The sequence below is a fragment of the Dermochelys coriacea genome, chromosome 3, assembly GCF_009764565.3.
Source record: "Dermochelys coriacea isolate rDerCor1 chromosome 3, rDerCor1.pri.v4, whole genome shotgun sequence".
Classification (NCBI taxonomy): domain Eukaryota; kingdom Metazoa; phylum Chordata; order Testudines; family Dermochelyidae; genus Dermochelys; species Dermochelys coriacea.
Window position 1 is genome coordinate 157912737 of NC_050070.1, and position 24465 is coordinate 157937201.

At 40.8% G+C, this 24465-nt stretch overlaps 1 protein-coding gene across 5 annotated transcripts in view; it reads left to right on the forward strand.

Annotated features, from left to right (window-relative positions):
* Positions 1–668: 668 nt before the first annotated feature.
* The window catches only part of LCLAT1 (lysocardiolipin acyltransferase 1), a 209723-nt gene continuing 185926 nt past the window's right edge, over positions 669–24465 (forward strand). For 4 of the 5 annotated variants that reach the window (XR_006280198.1, XM_038396929.2, XM_043511644.1 and 1 more), the window contains exon 1: positions 670–868. The gene's annotated coding sequence lies outside the window, so the exon portion shown is untranslated. Of the gene's footprint in view, positions 869–24465 lie in introns of all 5 variants that reach the window. The other variant, XM_043511647.1, reaches the window with a different exon arrangement.

The window sequence follows — 24465 nt, forward strand, 5'->3', positions numbered from 1 at the left end:
GATCCCCAGGGCTGCCAGGTTGGCAACTATGAACCTAAAAGCCTCTGAGGATCTAGGCCCTGCCATCCAAATCCATAAACCTGGGCTTGTTTGGACCATCAAATCCCCAGCATGGCGGGGAAGTTTGGGTCTGAATGTGCCATTCTGCTGGGTGGAAAGAAAGGCAACACTTCTCTCTCCCCTCCTCCCCCGTGCCCATAGAAAACTATCCCCTGGCAGCACCAGGGTCTCCGTTTTTGTATCCTGAGGCTGCATTGCCAACTCTTGTGATTGGAGGGGGAGTCTTGCGGCGTTGGGTGATTTTCCTAAAGCCCCATCGTCTGGAGTCCGGGGATGACGTGAGCCTCGCAGCTTGCAGGTAAAATACATACGGGTGGAGCCCGGGATGGTTGTGGAGAAAAGCGGTGACCCCCCCCCCCCCTCCCTCCCTCTCTCCCCGGGCAAAGATAAACAGCCCCCGGGGTGTTGTTTCTGACAAGTCTATCGATCGCTTCTAAGGCAGGCTCATGACTGTTGCGGGGGCCGGGAGGGGAGGGCTAGACTCTCGCCATGTGTCCGCACTTGGGTGTTAGCAAGACGCGGCGGGTGGCAGCCGGGCTCGGGAGCTGGGCGCTGCCCCTTTAAGCGGGGAAAGTGGAAGACCACGTTTGGCACAAGTGACCCGGAAGTGACCTTTGGGAAGAGGTCGGAGGTCAGGGGTGATCTCGGGGAAGATGGCGGCGGCCCGGCATGTCTCCCCCCCATCGCGGCGGCCCGGCCGCTGTCACCAGGCCCCCGGCTCCATGAGGGGTTGAGCCTCCGGTTGCGAGGGTGTGAAGGGGGCGGGGAGCCCCGGGGGCTGCGGCCTCCTCCCGCTGCCGCGGCTCAGGTAAGGGAGCGCCCCGCCCGCGTGTGAGGACGGGACCGGACCGGGACCGGGACCGGGGGCGGGGGCGGGGGGCGTTCCTCGCTGCCCCTGCTCCTGCTCCTGCTCCTGCTCCCAGAGCGGCGCCGCTTCGCGCGGTCCCGCTGCTGCGTGTCTGGCAGGTCTGCTCCGCCCCCGCTCCCGCGGCTCCGTGGACACTGACGCGCCGCGGGGGAGGCCCCCGCCCCCGGGTGCTCGTCTCCCTGCCGTGGCCGGCTTTGTTCGGCAGCGTGCCCGTCATGCTCTTTGCGCGCACCCAAGTGACTCACGGGTGTTGTTGCCCTGGGGAAACAGCCCTCGGGAGTTGGGCTCCGTGGCGGGAGGCTTCAGAGTAGCCGCCGTGTTAGGCTGTATTCGCCAAAAGAACAGGAGGACTTGTGGCCCCTTAGAGACTAACACATTTATTTGAGCGTAAGCTTTCGTGAGCTACAGCTCACTTCATCGGATGCTACCGCTCACGAAAGCTTACGCTCAAAAAAATGTGTTAGTCTCTAAGGGGCCACAAGTCCTCCTCTTCTTTTGGCGGGAGGCTTGATCTAGAAAGTCTTATTGTGTATTCTCTGCTGGTTTTGTCGTCAGTTTTGACGCAGCCTGGGTTTTTATAATAAACTCTTCAAACTTTTTGGACTTCATACTAAATCACTGTGGTATGTTGAGTTTTTGTAAATTTAGTAGAATAAGGGGCTGGTACTTCTGTGTTTTGTACAGCAGTAAGCAGTTTGACTTTGATAAGCAGACACACTTCAGCATCAGAGAGTGTATTTCCAAGTAGGTGTTTAATTGCTGAGTTTATTTGTTTCCTTACTATTTTAGTCGTATGTCCTACCATCCAGATTTCCCCTTGTACTTGATTATTTTTATCCTCTTAGTTTTGATCTATTAATTTATAATTACTGTCTACTTAATCCTCTTATCCGCAGACATATTTTCCTTTAGGCACATTCTCTTTAGGAGGGCTGCAACCTACAGAGACACCAAATGAAGAAAAGTTGAAGGAGAGAGCTTGAAATTAAATGGGGATACAGTCTATATTTATGAAATTAAAAAAAAACAAAAACCCTTTTGTTTTAATATTCTTATTTCTGACTGTAGTTTATAGGAATAAATTGAAGTTTTAGGTTTACAATCTTTTTTATAGCGTCTGTTCTTCCAAATGAATTAAAAGCACTGATTGTGATTTACAGTGTATATAGAGATGAGTTACAGTTTCCCACGTTTGTGTTGCCTTATACATACCAACACGGAAGAGAAAAATTTCTTGAATAGTATGACAGTTATTCATTTAGTTCTAATCACTTGTGAAATCTCCACTGACTTGGGTTTTTGTGTGTGAGGAGTGCTAATCAGGTCCCAAAACAAATAAGCATTTAAAACAGCTACTTCTATTAAACACACAAAAACCGTTTAAAATGTTGTTAAGGTTGCAAAGTCAATCACTCAGAAGTTAGGAAATGCTAGAATTAATGTGCAACTTCAATTCAGCCCCCTTGTGCATATGTATTACGATACAGTTTTAATTACATGATCACATACTATTTTTTCCGCAGGACCCCTCCCTTCTACAGTGCACAGGATGGAAGGTCCTTATTTAGTGAGCAGCAACTGTATATTTTGTTTTAACTTCACTGTTCAGTGTGTGGCCTGAAGCCTTATTCACTACACTTCATCCAAACCCTGCTCTGAAGTCGCAATTAATTTCCTTGTCGGCTTTTCTGTGGTGTTTGTCACTGTAGTATCTGAGTGATTCACAACATTAATGAATTCATCGTTACACCTCCTCTGTGAGGATGGGGTAGTATTATCCCTGTTTTATAGGTGGGGAGCTGAGGCACAGAGATTAAGGTGAAAAGTTTCCACTCCTTTTGAGTACCTGATTGGAGATACCCAGGACTTGACTTTTTCCTAACACTGAGCATTATATAGCACTTAATGTTCAAAGCACACCACTAATTAACTTTAGTTGCTTCTGTGAGTGCTCAGCACTTCTGCAAATAAGATGCTAGTGTCTCATGTTAGGCATCCAGAAAATAGGCTACACAGTTAGTGACTACCTGTGAAAAGTTTGGTTTGAGTAACTTGCCCATCATCACATAGGAACTCTGTCACAGGAAGGGATAGACTCTAGTTCTTCAGTGCGTTATTCAATTGTCTTACCTATGAGACTGTCCTTTCTGTTCCTGCAATCTCCTGTCTCATTCACTACAAAACTTCCAACACCTCATATTCACACCCTAACTGTGGCCCAACAAAATTGTGGGAACTCCTCGTCAGGCTTCTCCGGGCACTAACCAAGATGGTCATCCATCACTCCAGGCAGAGGAAACCTGGACGGGGAGAGGGGGATACTTCGTGACTGCAGAGCCTGTTTCTGCTCACATCTCCAAGCAGAGTTTGTCCGGGCAGCGTCCACTGATTCCTTGAATGCCTTTGAGGGGCGGTGGGCGCTGTCTGGCTTCTCTGCTTGGTGTCCCCCACTGGATCCCTGATTTTTACCATATGACTTTCAGTCCTGATCCTATTTTTTTTCTTGTTCCAAGAAATGAATCGTGGCTTGGGCACAGTGGTTCCTCCCTCTTAATTGAGGGGGCAGGCCTTTACTTATGGTCGGCCTAGACTCACCTGCTCCAGTGGAACAAATAGCACACACCTTCCAACTTATGCAATATATGAGGCTGGGAGCCTACAGATCAGGGTGTAGTGAAGGAGACTGATTTATCCTCAGAGCAGGTCCATCCTGTGCACTGAATGAGGTAGGGGTCCCGTGGGGGGCAGTAAGTATGTGATCAGGTACTTAAAGATTCCCCCACCCCTGTTCCCCTATGCTGGTTCCTAGTCCAAATGCCTCTCCATCTCTGGTTCCTACTGTGTGTTCCTTCCACCCCCATTCCCCTCACAGCTCTTAGTCCCAGCCTCTTCTTGGTTTTCATTGCTACTCCTTATTGCCCCCTCCTTTCCAGTGTCCTTGCCCAGCTAGTCCCTGTTTCTCTCCCAACCCCCGTAGTCTCAAGAGACTTCTTTTCTCAATCGATCGCCCTCCCCCGATCTGACTTTTATGTATTCTGTATTAAACTCTGTGATTTGCTGCTTCTGTGCTGCGGGTGGGAGGTTGGGGGGACAGGGGTAAGGAACTGAGCATCAGTTCCACTGTCCATCTCCATCCTGGTCAAGGAAAGTCCAGCATTAGCCCTGGGCTGGAGACGACTTAGTCCGTTACTGTGTAGGGATGGTGCATGCACATCTGCTCAGTGTTAGGAGATAAGAGAAGCTTGGATGCTCGGCAAGAATATCTTTAGAGATTTTACCTGATAAAATCAAAGTCCTACTGGTGACAATGGACCTTTTTTGTGTGTATGCCACTGAGGGGTAGGACTCATAACATCCCAGTTGCAGCCTTAAATGTGGAACCATGGCATTGGGTCCATACAATGTTTTAGTTTGTCTTCTAAATGATTTGGCAGGTCTTGAAAAAAGTCTCCACACCAATGATGGTGTGGGAAAATTTGAGAATAAGCCATCAATGTAAGCCTTCATTGAAAAACAAGTTTCTAGCCCTAAGGATTGTGAATAAAATGTTCCAAAGGTGACCACATGCACTGTTGTGTTTCTGGATATGTAGCCACTGCTCACAGTTCTCTCATGGTACCTATGAGTAAAAACTCATTCACTGTGCGCATGCTTAGTATTTTTTTGGGGTGGGAAAATCTTTTTTTCTACATTATAAAAAAGCAAAAAAGGCCACAACCTCTCTCCTATCAGGGCAAATTGAACTCTTTATAGCTGCAGTAGAATCTCAGAGTTATGAACACCAGAATTACGAACTGACTAGTCAACCACACACCTCGTTTGGAACTGGAAGTATTCAATCAGGCAGCAGCAGAGACCAAAAAAACCCCAACCGACCAGAGTACTGTTAAATATAAACTACTTAAAAAAAAAAAACAACAACAACAAAAAACGACAAGGTTTGGAAAGTGTTTCTGTGCTTGTTTCATTTAAATTAAGGTGGCTAAAAGCAGCATTTTTCTTCTGCATAGTAAAATTTCAAAGCTTGTTAAGTCATTGTTCAGTTGTAAACTTTAGAAAGAACAACCATAATGTTTTGTTCAGAGTTATGAACATTTCAGGGTTATGAACAATCTCCTTTCCCGAGGTGTCTGTAACTCTGAGATTCTACTGTATATGCACTTATTTCCTATTCTCTCCTGAATGCAGTGTGAAATGAGCCAGCAAGACTGAAGACACAATAGACTTGTGGGGCATTAAGGAATGCTCGAGTAGCTTGTTACATATTACTTGTAAAATGAGAAGAAATCTTCTCAGGACCTTCCTGAAGTCACCTTCCCCTGACTTCTACAAGGAGGAGAGGTTTCAGAGTAGCAGCCGAGTTAGTCTGTATTCACAAAAAGAAAAGGAGTACTTGTGGCACCTTAGAGACTAACAAATTTATTTGAGCATAAGCTTTCGTGAGCTACAACTACTGATGCATCCGATGAAGTGAGCTGTAGCTCACGAAAACTTATGCTCTAATAAATTTGTTAGTCTCTAAGGTGCCACAAGTACTCCTTTTCTTTTTACAAGGAGGAGAGGCTCTCTTGGAGCACAGGTCTCTCTGTATCCCAGCTCTGTGTGTATGTGTGTGTTGTGGTGTGTGGAGAGGTGATGAAGAAGAAAAAACACTTCAGATTAAAATTCTTGGGTTTCTGTGTATTTAAAACAAAATTTACAAAACCTTTAGACATTACCCACCACTGCTTGTGACCTAACACTTTTTGTCTTTGCACTACTGCAGACATGGGCAAACTTTTTGGCCTGAGGGCCACATCGGAGTTCCGAAACTGTATGGAGGGTCAGGTAGGGAAGGCTGTTCCTTTCTCCTCCCCGGCCGCTCCCTGCCCCCTTACCATACCGCTCAGAGCAGCAGGACTGGTGGCTGCGCCGCCCAACTGGAGCCAGGCGCACTCCCCAGCAGGAGCTCGAAGCCCCACTGCCCAGAGCGCTGGCAGCACGGCGAGCTGAGGCTGCGGGGGACAGGGGACAGCTTGGGAGGAGCCGGGGGCTAGCCTCCCCGGCCGGGAGCACAAGGGCCAAGCAGGATGGTCCTGGATGTGGCCCGTGGGCCGTAGTTTGCCCACCTCTGCACTACTGCTTGAGAACATGAAGTGAAACTAACCATAAATGGATGGTCTAGTTTTACTATTCAAACCAAGTGAAATGTAAGAAAATGGCATCAGTAGTAAATAGGGCCAAGATTTTTTTTAAACCTGGATGCCCATTACAGTTAATCTCCTAAATAGAGCTGTGTAAAAATTTTTGTAGTTTATTTGTTGAAAAATGCAGTTTTGGATCAACCAAAACTATTTGCAGATTTGACATGAATTCGCTGTATAGTTTGGGCCAGATTTTTTTTTTTCAGGCTAGAGTCACAGGGGGAAGTCGGCATCATGTACAGATGAAGTCAGTAAGAGCAGCTGCTCGCTACCTCTGAAAATTGGACCCATACAGCCTTATATCTCTGCAAAACTTAATTTACACGTTACAGTACCTTCTGAGAGTTAAGAATTCCATTCTGTTTTCTTATGAAACTGGTGGTGATAAATTGCAAATTTGTCTGTAATAGGTATGGCTGTGGTTAGTTTCATAAGAAATTTAAAGAACTTTTTGGAATCTGATTTTGTAAAAAGTGTTAGTTATTTAGACCCCAAAAATGAGTCATTTAGTTTGGGAAGTTGAATTTATAAATAACGTTTTGTTAGTTATGGGCAACAAATCAATAAGTATGTGCTGCCTCTGCTTTATTTGTTTTAACTAAAGCATTTTAGAGTTGATCTCTAATCAAAAGGCTACAAGATTGAGTTACAAGTTCAAGAGTATCTGAAAGAACAGCGGGTAAATGTAAATCTCGTGGTCTGGCTTTCTGCTTGGTAATAAAGCAGTTCCTCAAAGATTAATTTTGGAGACTCTCTGCGTGCGCAAACACACCCTCCCCCTCCTTTAGTTACTTTATACTGCTGACACTTGATTCATTCTTTCCCTTTATAAGAAACATAGGACTCTATTGTAAACCTTTAAGAAACTCCAGTGTCATTTTGAGAATGTATAAAACTGTTTGCCCCATTTCATGCAGTAGAGTGTTTGGAAAACTTACATGCAAAGAAGCCCTTCTCCTGAAGTATACATTCTTAAACGTAGCTAAATAATTTAATCTGAGTTTGCTCTTGATATCAGCCATCTTGCAAAAAGGTGAGATCTTATTTAACATCAACAATAGCAGAGAAGTGTCAACCTAAGCCAATTCTATCCTACATTAAACATGATCTAACATATCAAATTAATCATTGCAACATTTACAGTTGTAAGTGATGCAGCATCATTAAATTATGGTGGAACCTGATTTAGGGTTGGTCTACACTACACAGTTAGGTTGACATAAGGCAGTTTACTTCTACCTAATTATGTCAGTGTCTACAGTACTGCCTTGTCCTGCCAATATAAGTTTCCTATTACATGGTCATAACTCCACCTCCACAAGAGGTGTAGGGCTTATGTTGGTGTAGTTAGGACGATGCAGTGTTTGTGTAGACCCTGTATTACTTACTTCGGCTGTTGGCTGTCCTGTCAATTTCACGGCAGGAGCCAGGGTGAGAAGCCCTTTCACAGCTCAGAGTCATGAAATTGACAAGGCTGCCCAGCTTCCACCAGGTAGCAGGCGGAGTGGGGCAGCTGGACCCCACTCAGCAAAGGCAAGAAGCCCTGGGCGGCTTCTCCCACCTCCAGGCGGGTGTTCAGGGGGAGGCAGCCCACCAGGAGTCTGTGGGGCAGCCAGGCTCCTGACAGGGAGCTGCCAGCTGAGCTGAGAGACCAGGCTCTCAGCTCCCCACACTGCGCCTCTTAGGTTGGTGGAAGTGCTCCTGGTCAGGATGTTCACCACCTACCCAAGGAGGGTGGTGTGGACATGCATCACTGCAGTAATTACTGTGGTGGCTGCAAATCAGCCTAATATAGGTCGACTTGTGTTTCTAGTGTAGACATACCGTTAGTCTCTTGACTTTTGTCTTGCATATTTCCAGTGTCACTCTTGTTGCTTTTCAATAATACTACAAATACTCAGCCCTAGGTTCAACAGTATTAATTATAACTAAGGCTACGTTTTAGTCATGGATATTTTTAGTAAAAGTCATGGACAGGTCACAGGCAGTAAACAAAAATTCACGGCCCATGACCTGTCCATGACTTTTACTATATACCTCTAACTAAAACTTGGGCTGGGAGCCATGGGTGCTCGGGAGTGTGTGTGTGTCTGGGGACGCCAGGGATGCTGGGTGTGTGTGTGTCCGGGACCCCCGCTGATGCTGGGGGGGAGGTGTGTGGTGGCCCAGGATCCCCACTGGTGTTGTGGAGAGGCGGGGCTGGCACGCTTCCTACCCAGCTCTGACCACCATGTCCCTGCAACTCCTAGGAGGAGGTGTGGCCAGGGGAGCTCAGCGTGCTGCTCCCACCTCAAGTGTCTGTTCCGCAACTCCCAGTGGTTGGGAACCGTAGCCTAGGAGCTGCAGGGGCATGCTGGTGGGAGTCGGGGACCCCTCCCCCCCAGGTAATCACCGCCCTGCAGCCCAATCCCCTGCCCCAGCCCTGAGCCCCTCCCACGCACTCAAACTGCTGTTTCTGCTGGCCCAGGAGCTGCCTGGCTTGGGCAGCCCCTGAGCCAGCTGCATCGGCTACTGCAGAAGTCATGGAGGTCACGGAAAGTCACAGAATCTGTGACCTCCCCTTATATTTAGATTGCCAGCTAGTTCCCATTATAAAATATTCTTTGAACTTTTTTTTGAGAAACTCTAACACTTCTAGTATTTGCAGTGGCACTTTGAAAGTTGTCATGAAGAAGCTTCTCTAGCCAGAGGGCTGCCTTTTCTTTGTCCCATGAAATTCTGTGTAGGTTTAGCTAAGTTGTAAACTGCTAATCTTTATTTCCTTTCTGTCAGTTATGTTCCTCAGGAAAATTTTGGCATATGCCAAAATAATTATTGAACATGAATGTTCTGAAGAACGGGGACCATTCTGCTTCCAAAGCAGCAGCAGCAGCACTCATTTGGCAGTTGATGAGTTTTTGGTATTTGTTTCTAAAGTTGTAAATATACGATTGATATTATCTGTACTTAAAAGTGTATACATTAGATTTAGTTGTCATATTGGTGATTCATGCTTTCTGTAGCATTTATACTGGATGAATCTTTAGTGAGTTTTGTGTGGTTTGAGTTTGTTTTTTATAATGAAAAATCTTCACGTATCTTTTTTTCCCCACTTAGAATTCTCCTAAAATAACATTTAACTTGTTGCTGACTCAATACAAGCATAGTGGTAACTGAAATTTGCTGTGACTAGTCCTTCTGGCGCATTAAAAAAATCCTCCTTTGATGACATAGTCTCTACAGAAGGACATTTATTATAGAATTGTTCAGCAATAAAACCTTTAGAATTTGTTGATAATCAATTTATATTCTTGCACCAGTAAAAAAGATGACAAACTTTTATGCTTAATTGTAGAGTCCACAATTCAGAAATAGACAAAAAAAGAAACTAAGGTGAATTTGCTGCTTGTGAAGGTGGGGGCCGAATACTGTTGACTTAAAGCAGGTCCAGTGTGGACAGGCTTTTCACAATCTTCCCTGTCCTTCAGCGTTGTCAATTCCCTTTCAACACCCTTGCCAACCATTAGAAAACACTGTATTGTTATTTCAGCTTATGTTGTGAAGTTACCAGACAATCAGGATTAGCTCCCAGATAGGTGACCTTCAAAGAACATATAGATGTTGCCATAAGTGATATTGGTGTTTCAGTATGTGGCACTCTTTCCTCCTAGTTGTTCTTCCATTATGAAAACGGGGCAGTATGCTGCTGGAAATGCTGTTTTTTCCCCCCCTTTGACATTTAAGACAGATCATAGTTGCTTGGAGTGACTAAAGAGTCCATGGCACCTTTCATAAGAATCGGGGTGTTGGTATTGTTTATACTAGAAAACTAGAAATAATTTTTGAGCCTTTCTGAAAAATCCCATGAACCTGCACAGCCCTCCTTGCTGTCCACCATCTGTGAGAGAAACATGGAACCTGCACAGCTCTGCACTATTGTCACGCACAGGGTACATGATCCTCTGGTATTGGTAGAGTTGCAAGAAGAACTGCATCAGCGGGGAACATGACTTTTTCGTGGAGATGGATTGCTGTGGGAAATAGCGAATATCGGTTCAAGGTAGTTGTTAGTGTTCACAGAGCAACTGCAGTGGTGGAGACCCTCTTCTGGGCCTGAAAACTGAGCACTGACTGGTGGCCTCCAGGCCTTTTACTCACCGTATGATGCAGCAGTGGCTTGTAAGATCTCATTGAACATGTCATCCTGAGTTCTCTTCTTTCTCCTCCTCATATGGCTTAGGCGTTCTGCAGATGTGGAGGAAGAGCCCCTCAAGGCCACAATGGCAGCAGCTACAGGTAATACACACGGCGGTACCATTATTAGTATAGTCATTATGGAAAACGAAAGTTAAGGTTCAGAACTCCCTTCCTTGCTCCCTAAAGTTTTAAACAAGACCTGCTTCTTGACACTTCTGCTTTGGATTACTTTTGTGCTGAACCACTCACCACTAGTCAGAGTGAGTATTGCCTGCCAGGGTGAAGTAAATGAGGAGAGTATTGCATGGTTTCATGAAACGATGCATATAGGGTAATGGCACTGTATACTGGTGTGATGTTGCACTCTATATGATTTTATAAAAATATGCTAATGAGTGTGAATATAATGTAATTGGAATATGCTTCATGCAAAACGTCTCTTGTAAGGTATTACAAAGTTTATAATCTACTGAGTGTGGTCATCCTATTTGTATAAATGTATCACTCTTGTATCTGAAACTAGAAATATGAAATATAACTCTGAGGTCCTATTGTATTTATGCAAAGTGTGGGCCATTAATGGTGGTTTGGAATCTGAATGGCTCCCATTAACCAGGACAATTGACTGTAGATGGTCTGTTTTACTTGTAAGTCTTCCTGTATACGTGTGTGCTGGCAAGTGGGTAATGAAGTCTAACAGTGACATGTGTCACCTGAACTGAAATCCATCTGTAACCTAGTGCTTTTCCATTGAGAAGGGAGGGTGGGAACCCAGAGGGACAAAGGATTCCCACCTTATGCAAAAGATATATAAGTGGGTGGAACAGAACAAAGGGGCCGCCATCATGAGAAATCCCTTAGCTACCACCTGAGCTGGAACAAGGGCTGTACCAGGGGAAAGGATTGTGCCCAGACTAGGAAGGGGTCCAGTCTGTGAAAGAAACTTATTGAAACATCTCTGAGGGTGAGATTTTATCTGTATTTGGTTTTATTATTGTACTAGGCTTCGACTTGCGTGTTTTGTTTTATTTTGCTTGGTAATTCACTTTGTTCTGTCTGTCACTACTTGGAACCACTTAAATCCTACTTTCTGTATTTAATAAAATCGCTTTTTACTTATTAATTAACCCAGAGTATGTGTTAATACCTGGGAGGGGAGGGCAAACAGCTGTGCACATCTCTCTATCAGTGTTATAGAGGACGAATAATTTATGAGTTTACCCTGTATAAGCTTTATACAGAGTAAAACGGATTTATTTGGGGTTTGGACCCCATTGGGAGTTGGGCATCTGAGTGTTAAAGACAGGAACGCTTCTTAAGTTGCTTTCAGTTAAGTATGCAGCTTTAGGGCATGTGGTTCAGACCCTGGATGTGTGTTGGAGCAGACTGGTGTGTCTGCCTCAACAAGACAGGGTGCTGGAGTCAAAAGCTGGCAGGGAAAGCAGGGGCAGAAGTTGTCTTGGCACATCAGTTGACAGCCCCAAGGGGGTTTCTGTGATCCAACCCATCGCAGCTGGTACCATTGTTTATAAGCTGAGGTGGTTTTAGCTAACATATGAATCCCGAGGGTAACAAAGGCATAGAAAGTACAGGTTCTGCTGGCATCCTAAAGCAGTCTGGGCCCAAATACTGCTCGTCTGTGTACCACAATGGTGCCTGCGAAAGTTATCGCCAACTGGTATGGGAAAATGTCCAACCATGGAAGAAGAGATAAGGCTGCCATTCCTAAAACCTTTGGGAGAGGATAGCAGAGTGCCTCCATGAAAGTTTCATTGAGATCTCTCAGGAAGATTCAAGGGACATCGCTGTGTACATAAACAAGCTGCTCCACATGGCCCTCCCTGCCTAACTGTACAGGGAAATGAAAAGCTGATAATGCTACCTCCCTTTGTTATATCTCTACTTTTTTCTAATAAAAAGTGGGTAGCTGAGCGCATCTCCCATTAGAATGATGCATTTACTCACTTATCTGAAGGGTCCTCCAAGGTACCATGCTTGACTGACTGGACTGCAGTGGAGTCACAAACAGGTCCTGGCTTGCAGCATAGCTGGAACCCCTAGTCCCATGTCCCTTCTCCTTGTCCTTGCTGTTCATAGCAGGAGTTTTTGTCCTTGGAGATATCCCTGGTGGTCTGCAGTATGGTGGTGGGCTCTCTGCCAAGTATGGTGTGCAGCTCTTGGTAAAAGTGGTAGTTCTGTGGCTCGGCACTGGATTGACTTTTGGCCTTTCTGGTCTTATGGTATGCCTGCTTCAGTTCCTTCACTTTCATGCGGCGCTGTTGCCGATCCCCATCACTCCCCTTCTCCTACATCTTCTATGCGGTTTGCTTGCAGATGTCCTCATTTCTGTCTGGTTTGTAGTTGTGCCTGCTCAGCCTTTTCTCCCTGAGGAACAGGAGATCCAATATCTCCTGCCTGTTCCAGGCCAGAGTGTGTCTGGAGCGTGTAGCTGGCATGGTCAGCTGGACAGCTGCACACAACAGTGGAGAGCTGCTAGGTGTGCTCACCATGCTGAACAATCAGTTTGTGTGACAGCAGCTGGAGGACTGTTGGGGTTGACATAAGTAATGCAGTGTCTGCACTCACACTCGTCGATCTTAGTATAGTGACTCTGTTCATGGAAGTGGTGTTACTGTGTCATTGTAATGAGGCACTTACATTGGTGGGAGACGAATTTAAGTGTAGACACATGCACAGCTAGTTTGATGCAAGGCTGTCGTAACCTGCCTAACTTTGTAGTAGAGGCATTATACTTTTTTAACCCATGTGTCTATTCATGTTTAGCATCTGGGTTAAACTGATTTGTATCTATCCATGTTTACCATCTGAGTTAAACTGGTTTTTACATACATTAAGGCATGGTGTTCATTTTAACTAGACTATTTTAAAATTAATTTAATTAAACCGGTGCACTTTCCTAATATAGACAAGCCTTAGCCAGAATATAATTAAGGTAATTACATTGTACTTAATTCACTCCTGCAGTTAGGGATTCTTACTACTTGCACAGAAAACTGCTGTACAGTGTTAAACAGTTGCTGCATCTACACCATCTTCCTTTCCTACTGTAGCCTCTAGGCTGCTTGATTTCTTTGTGTATCCATTTCAGTTTGTAGAATGTTTTGAGATCATTTTTGATAAGGCTATATTTTGTTTCAAAAGAGAGAACACAATTTAGTGGACTCTCTTTACATTTTTATTCTTTTGAAGTCTTTAGGGTCATTCTAAAGTAATTACACAAACATATTTGAAAGTTTTTGATGATATAGAAAAATTAGGCTCTAATTTCCATCTGTAAGTGAAAACTTTATTCTAACAAGTTAAGGGATATGGTGAGACATTAAGACTTTTGTTATGCTAATTAGGAAACAATAATTTTTGTTATCTTGAACTGCCTAGCAGGCATTAGGAATGGGTGAAGTCAGTAGTGGTTGAAGCAAAGGATGTGGCTAGTAGGTGGAATCAACTGTTGAATAAATGAATAGCTGGAGTTGTAGACTGGTTTGGTAGACCCTAGGAATTTTTGATAAGATGCTCCAATGAAAAGCTGGCTAGTCAGTTTACTTTTCAGTGTTGGATACAGTAGGTGGTGGTTTCTCTTCTATACTTTATTAATTTGAAGGATTATCATGCTGCAAACAGGTGATTAATGATTACTCAATATCAGAGTGAGAGTTTGAATCAGCATGTTTAAAGATGAAGGAAGTTGTAGGAAACAAGAAAGTGAATGGATTAAAGTAATGAAAACAGATTGTACATTTTTCTGTAAAATAATTTACTACCAAGAGTTGTTAGCAGCAAAATAGAAAGCATCGGTGCTCATCTTAAAATACAGAAATTTCTTTGGATTATTTTATAATGTTGTTTACATAATTTTTCATGGCTGTGTTTAGATTATGTCCCGGTTCTGGCCTTCCAGCACCTCTTTAACATCAGCTTCATTCTGGAGCAGTCTGTTGCCATTGTTGACATTTCAGGTTTGCCAAAATCAATTTGTGACTATATCAGTTTTAAGAAAAAACAACCTGAAAGGCAAAGACTTGAAAAGAGAGATGGTGCCTTCTCAGTTGCCTTTGATAGGCTGTAGTCCTGTGTTTCTTCCTTTGCTGTGTGCAGTTAAAATAGACAATCCAGATTTCTACCCCACATCTCTCACAATAACTATAGTCATAGTTAATTATGGAAAATTGTAGAAGTATTGCAAACCATGAAAGGACCGGACAACTGATTTTAGAATTGTCAACTTTTAAGAGATCCATGTTCCTCTCTAGCCAGCTGAACATCAACTGAGCATGTTTTTGACAACTTTGAACTAGTTTGACAGTAACTTCATAATAGCCATGACATTTCAGAAAAGCAAATATACTGGTATATTGGATTGGGATTTAATCATAGATACAAAAGAATAGTCAGCCTGACTAGTAAATAGTACTACTGTATATGATTTATAGAATTGCAAGACTTTCATTTTGGGTTTCTTTAGGTTTCAAGTGTGCATATGTCTGCAGAGTGCCCGTAGCATGTGTATGGTGTTCCATTTAATAAAACCTTCATTTTATTTAGTTTTTTAATTCGGGGGGAGTTCACTTCCCTCCCATAGTATTCACCCTCCAGTTTGGGTGAAATCACAACAACCAGAATTTTGCAAGACAAGAACTGTCAAAATTTAGAGGTTGTCTGAGCTGCACATCTCTGGGTCACAATTAGAATCTACTTTGGGAATTTGTGGCTCTCTGGTTTCCTTTGACTTCCTTTCTTTGAATCTTACAGGATGGATTGATTTAAATTGGTGATCTAAATCACCAAATGGAAAGCCTCAATGTAAATCATAGATTTTTAATCAATTTTCCTATTTTTCTACTTCATTTATTTTCTAAAGAAAGGTGCATTCTCATTAGTTGATTAGCTATTTAAAAAAGGTTCATTTACAATGATGTAGAGCCTTTGTACCAAATCTAGTGTATTTTTTTTTTGCTACCTACGAGGGCACACTATACGTATAAACATTTATTTAAGCAATTATATAACTTAATGTTTTTAGATTCTTCTTGTACATTTTTAGAATGTTAGAAAATGGTAAATTATGGGGTGGAGTCATAAATAGTAATAATTTGAAAACTGAGCCAGTCAAAGCTCAGGTAGAGAGAACCTATAAAACAGGAGTAAGAGACCATTACAAAAAAGAAAAGGAGTACTTGTGGCACCTTAGAGACTTAACAAATTTATTTGAGCATAAGCTTTTGTGAACTACAGCTCACTTCATCGGATGACGTGTAGCTCACGAAAGCTTATGCTCAAATAAATTTGTTAGTCTCTAAGGTGCCACAAGTACTCCTTTTCTTTTTGCGAATACAGACTAACACGGCTGCTACTCTGAAACCTAATACAGTATGTGACCTATTGTGCCATATTGATAAAGATTGACATAAAAATTGTATGTTCCCCCGATTCTTTCTTTGTATAGAAAAGTAGCCTTTAAAGTTTTTTTCCTTTAAAGGTTCATGGAGTCAGCATATTTATTTTTTATTTGTTTTTTAAGAGATTATAATAAGTTTAGGCCTTCACATATTTTGTATTAAATTCAGATTTTTAAACAGCATTTTTTTGAAAAAGAAAAACCTATTATAATTTAAATAAAAAATCGTTTTAAAAAATTTGTTGTTTTTTTCCCAAATCAATTTTTATCCATCTTGAAGTCTTAATTTGTCTACTACACATTATATGGTATTATGCCTGGTTAAACTTCTTTATCCTATGTTGTATCCAAAGCACAAGCTAGATCAGAATTAGCATGGGGCCAGAAGACTTGAAGTGACTTCTCAGTCTGTTGGAAATAGATTTCTTTGTAGTTAGAGGGGAGGCTTTCCACTAAACTTCATGTTTTGAGTCCTTTCTCCAGGGAATCTCTTCCTATTAAGGTAGTTGTGTGGTTCTAATTTAGTTATTTCCCTTTGAGTGACAAATTGACTCTCTTTCTGGACATCTTTCCCTCTCCATTTCCCTCTCCCCCGCATCAAGTTAATCAAATCAGACTGGGGTAGTTATTAATGGCCAAAATGTAACTGTCGGCATAGAGTTGAGTGGGTCCAAAAATAACTGGTCAAATATTGGTCAGATATTTAAAAGTATTAATTACTAGAACAGTAACAACTAACCAAAAAAAAAGCAAGATTTCATGGTTTCCAGTAAGTTTAGCCTTAGATATTTATGGCTAATTTAAAAAAAAAAAGTTACTTTTAAGTTATTTAACTCAGAAAAATGCAAAAGACAATATAATGAAGTTTTAATAATTACATTTTTAGCAGTGTTACTTATATTTAAATGCTAATCTATCATTCAAGACTGAATAGGTACAAAAGGAAAATGAAATTAAAGAAATAAAACAGACACATAGTGAATATAAAAGAAAAGTCATTTTTATATGTACTTATGCTGCTAGGTAGGCAGCAGGCCAACTCTTCAAGCATCTTGCTTTCGTTGTCATTTTCTTTATCAGTGTCAAATGCTTCATTTATGTCTTGTCTAGGACTGTCGGTTAATCGCGGTTAACTCGCGCGATTAACTAAAAAAAATTAATCGCAATTAATTTCAGTTTCAATCACACAGCTAAACAACAATACCAATTGAAATTTATTAAATATTTTGGATGTTTTTCTACATTTTCATATATATTGTATTCTGTGATGTAATTTAAATCAGTGTATATTTGTTTATAAATATTTGCACTGTAAAAATGATAAACAAAAGAAATAGTATTTTTCAATTCACCTTAGTCAAGTACTGTAGTACAAGCTGTTTGTTGTGAAAGTGCAACTTACAAATATAGATTTATTTTTTGTTACATAACTGCACTGAAAAACAAAACAATGTAAAACTTCGGAGCCTACAAGTTCACTCAGTCCGACTTCTTGTTCAGCCAATCGCTAACACAAACAAGTTTGTTTACATTTGTAGGAGATAATGCTGCCCGCTTCTTCTTTACAATGTCACCTGAAGGTGAGAACAGGCGTTCTCATGGCACTGTTGTAGCCGGCATCACAAGATATTTATGTGCTAGTTGCGCTAAAGATTCATATGTCCCTTCATGCTTCAACCACCATTCAGGGGACATGCATCCATGCTAATGATGGGTGCTGCTTTATAACAATCCAAAGCAGTGCAGATCGACACATGTTCATTTTCATTATCTGAGTCAGATGCCACCAGTAGAAGACTGATTTTCTTTTTTGGTGTTTCGGGTTCTGTAGTTTCCGCATCGGAGTGTTGCTCTTTTAAGACTTCTGAAAGCATGAGACACACCTCGTCCCTCTCAGAGTTTGGAAGGCGCTTCAGATTCTTAAACCTTGGTTCGAGTGCTATAGGTATCTTTAGAAATCTCACATTGGTACCTTCTTTGCACTTTGTGAAATCTGCGGCAAAAGTGTTCTTAAAATGAACAACATGTGCTGGGTCATCATCCAAGACTGCTATTACATGAAAGATATGGCAGAATGCGAATAAAACAGAGCAGGGGACATACAATTTTCCCCCAAGGAGTTGAGTCACAACATTTAATTAACGCATTATTTTTTTTAATGAGCGTCATCAGCATGGAAGCATGTCCTCTGGAATGGTGGAATGGTTAAATATTTGTAAGTTTAACTTTCATGATAAAGAGATTGCACTACAGTACTTAGGTGAATTGAAAAATACTATTTCTTTTGTTTTTTTTTACAATGCAAATACTTGTAATCAAAAATATAAAGTGAGCACTGTATACTTTGTTTTCTGTGTTGTAATTGAAATCAATATATTTGAAAATGTAGAAAACATCCAAAATATTTAAATAAATTTAAAAAATTGTGATTAATCACGTGATTAAACAACAATAGAATCTATTTATTTTAAATATTTTTGGATGTCTAGTCTCTTCATCCTAGGCATCAACTCTGTGAGTGCTCTGGGGCTCAAGCATGCATCCCCCCCAAAATAGGGGGTACTCAGTACCTGCAGGCGGAGGGAGAGGGGGGAGCAAGCACCCGCTGTCAAAAACAAAAGTCAGCACCTATCCTTGTCATCATCAGATTCCTCAGTATCTCCTTATTGCTCTTCATCTGATGAATATTGAGTCAACTGTCATGTGCCATTTTCTTCACTAATCTTAAATTGTGATGTGTGGTCATAAGATTCCTAGCAGATGAGGTCTTTAGACTGTTTCTGGTTTTTGAATATATGATCACCCAAACTGACCAATTTCATTCCACACATGTAGTAGTACACAGAAGTGTTAAAATAATTTGTGCCACTGTAACTAGAGTGCAACGACACAATCTTTCCCACCATGATGAAGGAGAAAACAAGCTGCTTTGATTCAACTGCTGGGATTGCACTCTGCATTGTTTTATGACTGAATGGGCTGCTTCTTGCTTTAGAACTTGCTACCTCCATCAGAATCATTTGTTTGTTATATCCTTTAAAATTTGCAATAGTCACTGAGGCCACAAGTTGGCTCTGGAAGCATGGATCAAGAAGGTACGTAGCATTGTGTGTGGGAGTGATCACTTGATTTTTCCATGATATTATTATTATATCTGTTTCTCTTCAACTTTTGTAAGTGGGTCGTTCAGTATTCTCACAAATGTTTCTTAATGTTCAGGAATTTGTTCTTGGCATCAGGCAATGTAGAACTATAACTTTTCCGTATTCAGAATGGATTGAGCTACAGATTCAAGTAGTGAAATGAATTTTGAGTTTCACATCCAAAAGACACCATCAAGAATGTCAATGGGATTTACTCAGGGGCAACACCTGGCCACCCCTTCTTCGACAGCAACTGGTTGTAGAGCCTTCTTGAATATTGGAAGATCTTTGAGACATTTAATAGAAGCTGCCTGTCACTTATGAGAAGTCTGTCTTGGTGTGGATGAAATTGAGTGCTGTACTAAATGATGCTGAAAATCACTGCCAATGCTTGGTTGTTTTTTTGAAAACCTTGACAATGCTTTTCACTTCTGAGTTGTGAGGAGAAAGTTATAAGATCTTAAACATCACGAGTGAAAAGCTGCATGGTGTGGATGCTCATTTTATCAACTAAGGCCAAACAGCTTTCATATTAGCTGTGTTGTCAGTCACAACTGAAATAACCTTACATGGACCCAATTCATTAATTATATTTTTAAACTGCTCAGCAATATATTGGGATGTGTGGCGATGCTCAGTTGTGCACTGGAATCAGCAAAACACTAGTTGTGGAATTACCACCATGACATTGATGACACCCTTGTTGTAAATACTTCTCCATCAGACACTGACTAGAGACTCATGAGGAACTTGTGCAACCACAGCAACTTTTTTCACATCATCTGCTTTTGGCATTCGGAAGCCATTTCCTACTTGTGACTTTGTAAATTGCATGTAACTTGCAAAAAAAAAAAAAAAATTCTAGCGTGTAAAGAATTTTGGACTACATGAAGTGGTGTATTACTCTTATAAATACCTCTAGCAAATGTATGGTCAAATTAATTTTTCTGGTCACAGGATGTTCTGTTCAAATTGTCTTGTACCAATTTGATGAACATCTGAAGACTTTGCAAGAGTAGAAGTTTTCAATGCTGAAGCAGGCAGAATAGCAAAATTCTTATTAGAAGATGAAGAAATGGAATTAGCTTCACTTTCATTGTTATTCATCACTATCTTAATCAAAAGACTGTGTGCTTCATACTAGTACTGCTGAAGACATCGGGGAAGGAGAATGTACAGAAGAAAACAAATTTTGATGCAGACCAGCCTTCTCTTTTTTTGTGTTTTGACTGCAGTAATCTAGCTTTTACAGTAGTTGGACGCAACACAGGAATTCAACAAGTGTTTGTCCGTTCTATCTACATGCGTCACACATTCAAAAGAACAAAATTTGCACTTAGCTTTAGCTTTAGCAGTTTTTCCATGTCTAATAAAAAAAAAATTTCTATACAAATGATTTTGGCTTTCCCAGATTCTGCATAATTTGTTATGCTACTGTTGTTAATTTCTCACTGTTTTTGGAATGTTCTCTAGATTATGAAGTATCTCTAGTATTTCAATCAATCAGTAGCCATTCACTTCTATTTTTAATTGCTGCTGTTCCAGCCAATCAAAATGTTTTAAAGATACCATTTTTATTCTAGGACATTCCAGCCAATCAAGATGCTCAACTTTCAGTTAGTTCACCTTTTTCCCAGCAGGTGGTATTAGCATATACTAAAATGAGTGATCAAGACTTAAGGGCTTGTCTACACAGTCCAAACTATGGGGATGTGAATTGTAGAGTGTTCTAAAGTGTTGTTCTCTAACTGCCTCACGTAGACCCTGCTGGCGTGAACTAAAAGGTACCTAGTTCACGTTGATGTAGTCCCAAACAGGACTTGAGCTGGAAACTGTTTAGACTTCTTTGTTTCTCCTTTCGGTCTCTTTTTAACTAGGGACATTTAGCCTGGATAACTGACATGAATCATCAGGTCAATGCTCCAGTTTTAACAAAACTTTAACTGCCCAGGGGCTCCATTCTGTAGGGATTAACATGTCCAAGAATGTATAACCCCATCAGGCTGAATCAGTGAAAAGCTAATTTTTCAGGGAAAAAATACTTTTGTCTAACACACTCTTTCCACATCACTTGGTATATTTTGCTCTTAGATTTCATTATGGTTTCTCTTGTCTGGTGATATTCTAAAATTTTAATTGGCCTGCATCCTACACTGATTTCCTCAGTACCTGCATAAGCTGAAATGGGTAATTTGCATTTTTTTATGGTAAGTATTAATATTGTATGTATTTGAATTCAGAAGATAATTGCATATCTTGCAAATTACTCAGTGGCTCGTTCATCTTGAAACATTTAGAAATCCATTTTGGTTTCTCGTAATTACAATGTTTAGTAAGACATCTAAATGTAGGACAGCATTTGGTAGCAAGATGCTTGTTTTTCTAAACTAACTTTTTCTGTGGCTAAATTTTTCCTTTCATTTTATAAATATAGATTTTAATCAGTATAGATCAAACTTTTCCAGGCATGTTAAAATTAACATAAACTATACTCTTTCTAAAATATATATTACAAACATGATTGCACATATCTTTGTACAAAATGAAAAAGTTATGTTTGTAAACTAATGAGGTTATATTGTTCATTGCTTTTGAAATGCCTTTATGGTTTCTGTGAAAATGTTTGAGAAATTGTATCAAAAATATAATTTGGTATGGTACTAGAAGTCTCGTATTAATACGATTGAAAACAAGAATTCTCTGCTGTTGAAGTTTGAAAGAAAGAAACCGCATGGGTTCAGTAGTCTTAAAATCAGATTATAACCCCAAGTAAAGCAATGTGAAGCCTGTCTAGTTCTTTCCAAACATGTCTGAGCATCTTAAAGATATTTCTTAAATTTTCAATTTTCATCTTGCTCCTCCTTTAACAAGCTAGTGTATAATTAAATTATTTGTGTTCTTAAAAAAAAACAACTTTTCTATGCAAATGTACAGTAAGCACTAAACTTTTTATGAAAATACTGTTGAATATAATGTGCTCTTCTTTTGGGAAGAGTGAGATGTATGTAGCAAGAGAGAATCAGATGGCAATGTTGAATGGATTTGGAAAGCAATCACAACTCCCTTAATTATTATCACAGTTCCAATAAATCCAGCCTGACTCCCAGCAAGCTATAGCCAAGCAAAATAAAAATTAGAACAATCCCTATCCTGTTCCACTAGTGACCACCCTCATTTTCCTCTTTCCCAAAACTAGGAAAAATTGAAACTTTTTGTAGTAAGATTAGGCTATTTTGGACCAAGTGAATCCAGGGACCCTCCCAGAGTGTATCCTGCCAATATACCTCTCTCACTTATACATAAACCGTTTCAGCTCAAGTATTGCTCCTGATCCTAACTGTGATGGTATGGGATCATGAGATAGAGATCCTCTCTGAAGTAACTTAGAGAGAGAAGATGAGTGAGGTAATATCTTTTATTGGACCAATGTCTGTTGGTGAGAAAGAAAACTTCTGAGCCACACACAGCTCTTCTTCAGTTAACTAGCACTCTATCTGGTCTATGACCTAACTTTAGAAAAATGCCTCTAACTTCCTGTGGCATTTATCAAGGAGATCAGTTGTATGTAGATCTACCATATGCTGCTACTAGCAGAACAGTCTTTCCAATGGGATTAATATATTTTAAATACTTAATTTTAACTGGGAATTAAATAACATTTTGCCCTTTTAGCTGTCTCATTCTGAAAAGTATAGAAGAGGACTGTCTTCAGGGTTTAACATAGTATTGGGCGGAATCTAATAGCTGTTGAAGTCATATGATGCTCTTAAACTTTCTACAAGTTTGAAACGTGTCCTTGGAGAAAGCATGTGACCAATGCCAGACAATCAATGACAAGTGCAATTCATGTGATAGTTGGGAATAAAGATGCATGATTGTTTCCGTTTCATGTTGCTTTACCTGTTAGAATGTAAAGAATATTGTTTGAGAAACCTAATCATGATACCATTTTGACTACAGCAGTAGAAAATATTACAATGATTTATATCATACAAATTAATTGGAAAATTTCTTGGAACCCTTCTTAAATTTTTCCTTTCCTAGCAGGCGTTATTGTTGCGTTACTGGCCTTTGACTGTTCCACTTAAATATGCCTTCAAACAATTGTTCAAAAATTAGACTTGTACCTTTTTCTTCATGATACAATAAAGTATAAAAGCTTGCGGGGAGGGGTTCTGTTTTTGCTTTAGAATTCTCAAAATTTTCAACTGTAGTCTTTCCTAATTTTGCTGTGAATCTGTAGGTTTTGGTTTGATGGAGCATTGAGCCACATTCCAGTGGAAGATGGGGCTGTACAAACAGGGCAGCCTGCCTTTCACAAGTGTGTGTGGGGGGGAGGGGCGGCGGGTGCTAACTTTTTTGGTTGGAAATTAACTAAGGATGATACAGGGGTGGGTGTGTGTGTGTTCCCCCCTCTCCCCCCCGCCACCTCCAGGAACAAAATAAATCCTAGCATGGTAAAACTGTTGATAATGATGCAGAAAAGGCAGAATTATTGAATAAATATTTTTGTGTTGGAAAGATGCAGGATGATCTTTTATCACGAGGATGATGAAATACTTTCCAGTCCACTTGTAAATAAGGAGACTGTTAAGACAACATCTGCTAGGGATAAGCATTTTAAGGGTTTGTCTACCCTTAAAATGCTGCAGTGGTGCAACTGCATCACTATAATGCTTCAGTGTAGACACTACCTTTGCCTACAGGATGGCTTCTCCTGTCAGCATAGGTAATCCACCTCACCAAGAGGTGGTAGCTACGTCGATGGAAGAATCCTTCCATCAACCCAGTGCTGGTCTACACTGTGGGGTAGGTCTGTATGTGTCATGGGGGTATGGATTTTTCACACTATGAGAGGCAAAGTGATAGTAAAGTAAATTCCTAGTGTAGACCAAGCCTTAATCCAAAGAGCAGGATAATGTGCCCTCAAAAATCTTAAAGGGGTTGGGTGGTGTAATATCTGGCCTGCTGGTGTTACTTTTTAATAAATCTTAGAATACTGAGCTAATTCTTGACATCTGGAAGAGTGCTGATTTTGTACCAATATTCAAAAAGGGCAATGGGATGACACAGGTAACTGTAGGATGGTTAGCCTGACAGCAGATCTAGGTAAAATAGTAGAAAACTCAATATGCTTTATTCAATTGATGATGAACTAAATCATTGGAATATAACTAAAGCCAGTCAATGTGGTTTTATGGAAATAAGTTTTGTCAAACCTGATTTCATTGAATTTACAAGTTTGATTGATAAAGGTAACTGTGTAGCTGTAAAAAGAAAAGGAGTACTTGTGGCACCTTAGAGACTAACAAATTTATTAGAGCATAAGCTTTCGTGAGCTACAGCTCACTTCATCGGATGCATGTATAGCTGTAATAAACTTTTGTAAGGCATTTGAGTTGGTACCACATGACATTCTGATTAAAAAATTAGCACTATACAATATCAGTAAAGCAACATTAAATGGATTAAGAACTGGCTAACTGACAGATCTCAAGTACAGTAGAACCTCAGAGTTACGGACACCTCAAGAATGGAGGTTCTTCGTAACTTTGATATGTTCGTAACTCTGAAAAAAGCACAGTTCAGGCTTCAGATCTAGCAGCTGACACTCAAGGT